At 37.1% G+C, this 5,167-nt stretch overlaps 1 non-coding gene across 1 annotated transcript; it reads right to left on the reverse strand.

Annotated features, from left to right (window-relative positions):
* Positions 1–3,872: 3,872 nt before the first annotated feature.
* On the reverse strand, positions 3,873–3,980 carry LOC139033298 (U6 spliceosomal RNA). Its single transcript, XR_011485912.1, has one exon. It is a non-coding gene; the product is annotated as a U6 spliceosomal RNA (small nuclear RNA).
* Positions 3,981–5,167: the final 1,187 nt, after the last annotated feature.

The following is a 5,167-nucleotide window of genomic DNA, read 5'->3' on the forward strand; positions in this document are numbered from 1 at the left end:
GAGCTTATATCCAAGTGGGAGAGAAAGTAATTCTCCTCATGAAACTCAGTTCTAAAGAACCACATCTTTTCCTTAAGGCCTCCTGGTGAGATAGATCTTCCTCTTTCATCAGACCACGTTACTGAGCTACAGATGTGTGTATAGGTTAAATTACAGTACCTCAATTGGAATATATAAAGCCTGATGATTGTTCATGCCCTTAGTGCCATACTTAAAAGCAGAGCTTTGAAAATACAACATGAAGAACAGGCTCTTTTTAAAAAAGAAAGTAAAATGAAAATAACTTCCATTTAAAAAAATGAAGAAAGTAAATGAATTTGGGCATTTAAAAATGGCTTTATAGCTATGAAAAAAAGTTACAACATATCTGCATTTCTATGCCAAATTAACTCTAAATTCACTCAAAAAGCCAACAAGCTTCTATTTATTGATTATTAATATTAAAATACATATATATCTTGAGCACTATTTTAAGAAATGTTGGTGATAATGAAAAGATCCTTTGCCCTCTGATTAATATTTAATTATGGAAGCATGAGGATTTCAAGGTAGATAGAAGTCATTTGATATTGATGTACATATCCTGTTATAGGTATTTCAAGTAAGGAAATGGTCACTGAGGGATGGAGTTAGACTGGGCGGCTCTTATGAAGAAAATTATTCTTGAAATTTGTTATTCGTTGTTCAGTTGCTCAGTGGTATCCGACTCTTTGCGACCCCATGGACTGCACACCAGGCTTCTATGTCCTTCACCATCTCCCAGAGCTTACTCAAACTCATGTCCATTGGGTTGGTGATGTCATCCAACCATCTTGTCCTCTGTCATCCCCTTCTCCTCTGGCCTTCAATCTGAATTCCCAGCATCAGAGTCCTTTCTAATGAATTGGCTAATGAGTCAGCTAATGACTCTAATGAGCCACATTAGGTGGCCAAAGTATTGGAGTTTCAGCTTCAGCATCAGTCCTTCTAATGAATATTCAGGATTGATTTCCTTTAGGATTGACTGGTTTGATCTTGCAGTCCAAGGGACTCTCAAGAGTCTTCTCCAACACCACAGTTCAAAAGCATCAGTTCTTCAGTGCTCAGTCTTCTTTATGGTCCAACTCTCACATCCATACATGACTACTAGACTATACCTATCTTTGTTGGCAAAGTAATAGCCCTTTTTTTTCCCATTTATTTTTATTAGTTGGAGGCTAATTACTTTACAATATTGTAGTGGTTTTTGCCATACATTGACATGAATCAGCCATGGATTTACATGTGTTCCTCATCCCGAACCCCTCTCCCACCTCCCTCCGCATCCCATCCCTCTGGATTATCCCAGTACACCAGCCCTGAGCACTTGTCTCATGCATCCAACCTGGACTGGTGATCTGTTTCACACTTGATAGTATACATGTTTCAATGCTATTCTCTCAGATCATCCTGCCTTGCCTTCTCCCATAGAGTTCAAAAGTCTGTTCTATACATCTGTGTCTCTTTTTCTGTCTTGCATATAGGGTTATCATTACCATCTTTCTAAATTCCATATATATGCATTAGTATACTGTATTGGTCTTTATCTTTCTGGCTTACTTCACTCTGTATAATGGGCTCCAGTTTTATCCATCTCATTAGAACTGATTCAAATGTATTCTTTTTAATGGTGGGGTAATATTCCATTGTGTATATGTACCACAGCTTTCTTATCCATTCATCTGCTGATGGGCATCTAGGTTGCTTCCATGTCCTGGCTATTATAAACAGTGCTGTGATGAACACTGGGGTACACGTGTCTCTTTCAGATCTGGTTTCCTTGGTGTGTATGCCCAGGAGTGGGATTGCTGGGTCATATGGCAGTTCTATTTCCAGTTTTTTTAAGGAATCTCCACACTGTTCTCCATAGTGGCTGTACTAGTTTGCATTCCCACCAACAGTGTAAGAGGGTTCCCTTTTCTCCACACCCTCTCCAGCATTTATTGCTTGTAGACTTTTTGGATAGTAGCCCATTCTGAGCGGCGTGAGATAGTACCTCCTTGTGGTTTTGATTTGCATTTCTCTGATAATGAGTGATGTTGAGCATCTTTTCATGTGTTTTTTAGCCATCTGTATGTCTTCTTTGGAGAAGTGTCTGTTTAGATTTTTGGCCCATTTTTTGATTGAGTCATTTATTTTTCTGGAATTGAGCTGCAGGAGTTGCTTGTATATTTTTGAGATTAATCCTTTGTTGCTTCATTTGCTATTATTTTCTCCCAATCTGAAGGCTCTTTTCATCTTGCTTATAGTTTTCTTTGTTGTGCAAAAGCTTTTAAGTTTAATTAGGTCCCATTTGTTTATTTTTGCTTTTATTTCCAATATTTTGGGAGGTGGGTCATAGAGGATCCTGCTATGATTTATGTCAGAGAGTGTTTTCCCCATGTTCTCCTCTAGGAGTTTTATAGTTTCTGGTCTTACATTTAGATCTTTAATCCATTTTCAGTTTATTTTTGTGGATGGTGTTAGAAAGTGTTCTAGTTTCATTCTTTTACAAGTGGTTGACCAGTTTTCCCAGCACCACTTGTTAAAGAGGTTGTCTTTTCTTCCATTGTATATTCTTGCCTCCTTTGTCAAAGATAAGGTGTCCATAGGTACGTGGATTTATCTCTGGGCTTTCTATTCTGTTCCATTGATCTATATTTCTGTCTTTGTGCCAGTACCATACTGTCTTGATGACTGTGGCTTTGTAGTAGAGCCTGAAGTCAGGCAGGTTGATTCCTCCAGTTCCGTTCTTCTTTCTCAAGATTGTTTTGGCTATTCGAGGTTTTTTATATTTCCATACAAATTGTGAAATTATTTGTTCTAGTTCTGTGAAGAATACCATTGGTAGCTTGATAGGGATTGCATTGAATCTATAGATTGCTTTGGGTAGTATAGTCATTTTCACAATATTGATTCTTCCAATCCATGAACACGGTATATTTCTCCATCTATTTGTGTCCTCTTTGATTTCTTTCATCAGTGTTTTATAGTTTTCTATATACAGGTCTTTCATTTCTTTAGGTAGATATACTCCTAAGTATTTTATTCTTTTTGTTGCAATGGTGAATGGTATTGTTTCCTTAATTTCTCTTTCTGTTTTCTCATTGTTAGTGTATAGGAATGCAAGGGATTTCTGTGTGCTAATTTTATATCCTGTAACTTTACTATATTCATTGATTAGCTCTAGTATTTTTTGGTGGAGTCTTTAGGGTTTTCTATGTAGAGAATCATGTTTTCTGCAAACAGTGAGCATTTCACTTCTTCTTTTCTATCTGGATTCCTTTTATTTCTTTTTCTGCTCTGATTGCTGTGGCCAAAACTTCCAAAACTATGTTGAATAACAGTGGTGAGAGTGGGCACCCTTGTCTTGTTCCTGACTTTAGGGGAAATGCTTTCAATTTTTCACCATTGAGGATAATGTATACTGTGGGTTTGTCATATATAGCTTTTAGTATATTGAGGTATGTTCCTTCTATTACTGCTTTCTGGAGAGTTTTTATCTTAAATGGATGTTGGATTTTGTCAAAGGCTTTTTCTGCATCTATTGAGATAATCATATGGTTTTTATCTTTCAATTTGTTAATGTGGTGTATTACATTGATTATTGCATTGATCCTTGCATTCCTGGGATAAAGCCCACTTGGTCATGATGTATGATCTTTTTAATATGTTGTTGGATTCTGTTTGCTAGAATTTTGTTAAGAATTTTTGCATCTATATTCAGCAGTTATATTGGCCTTTTTTTTTTTTTTGTGGCATCTTTGTCTGGTTTTGGAATTAGGGTGATGGTGGCCTCATAGAATGAGTTTGGAAGTTTACGTTCTGCAATTTTCTGGAAGAGTTTGAGTAAGATAGGTGTTAGCTCTTCTCTAAAAAATATGGAACACTTCACGAATTTGCGTGTCATCCTTGTGCAGGGGCCATGCTAATCTTCTCTGTATCATTCCAATTTTTAGTATATGTGCTGCCAAAACGAGCACATGCCCCTGCTTTTTAATACACTGTCTATGTTTGTCTTGAACTTAAAGCTTCAAAAAAAGTAAATTTGGGGTTTTGAATGATGGAGATATAAGAGAAAGCATTTTAGATAAAAGGAAGAGGAATGATTGACAGTATGGAAGCAGGAATGCAGTATGTGATTTTAAGGAGGCCAGTTTGACAGAATTGGGGCCAGTGAACATGTCGGGGATTAGTGGGGCTTTAGAATGAATAGGTAGGGTGGAGCCACTTGATGGAAGACCTGGACTGTCAGGTTGATTAGTTTTGACTTGATCCTACAGGCAAATGGATGTCCTTGTTGGGGAATGACATGCTGAAAACAGAACCTTGAGAAGATTAGTCTAGCAGTGATATTTCAGGAAGGGTTTGCTAGTTTGTGTGTTAAGTGATGGATGGGTGTGGGATCAGTGAAAGAGTTAACTCTCAATTATTGTATTAAAGCTTATCAGAAGCAAATCTTTAAATTCTCTGCTAAGTGAAACAGGGAGCAAATCCACACAGGTTTTTTTTTTTTTTCTTTTCCTTTGTTGGTATTATCATAATTTATTTTAATTCTCCCCTTTTCTAATTCAGCATGCTACAAAAGAGAGACCTTTCAGGGTGTTTGTACTGCTTCCACTAACTTCTTGCCCTGCCCCCACCTCCTTGTCCATGTTCAGTGGTCAGGAGATTTTTAAAACAGACTTGTGATTCATTCTTCCATTCCCTGGGGAAGATGTGAGTCATTCAGCCTGTAATCATCAAAGTCCCTAAATCTGGGCTTGGTATCTTGCTTCAGTTTTCAGCATAAATGTAAACTGGGTTGCTTTCCATTTTCTTCAAAATCACCTCTTCTCAGTGTGACTTCATTATCTGAAATTATGCGAAGTCCTAATATCCCAGACAGATCCTATTGAAATGGAAATACAAACACACATCGAAAATGCCAAATAGGGGTGAACTGGGGATTATCTCTGTTACTATCTCTTCAATGCAATTGAGATCACTTTAATGACTATTTATTGAGCACACCCATCAGGGGTTTATAGTCTGTACAGGCACAAAGCCTTATCCATATAATAAACATATAAGTAATAAGTGAATAAACTGCATTGAGTTGTTAAATAGCAACGTGGGATATGTATGATTAGGTGATAAAATAGGTGGTCCAGACAATTGTAAGAATTGA

This window comes from Odocoileus virginianus, unplaced genomic scaffold (assembly GCF_023699985.2).
Source record: "Odocoileus virginianus isolate 20LAN1187 ecotype Illinois unplaced genomic scaffold, Ovbor_1.2 Unplaced_Scaffold_1, whole genome shotgun sequence".
In the NCBI taxonomy this organism is placed as follows: domain Eukaryota; kingdom Metazoa; phylum Chordata; class Mammalia; order Artiodactyla; family Cervidae; genus Odocoileus; species Odocoileus virginianus.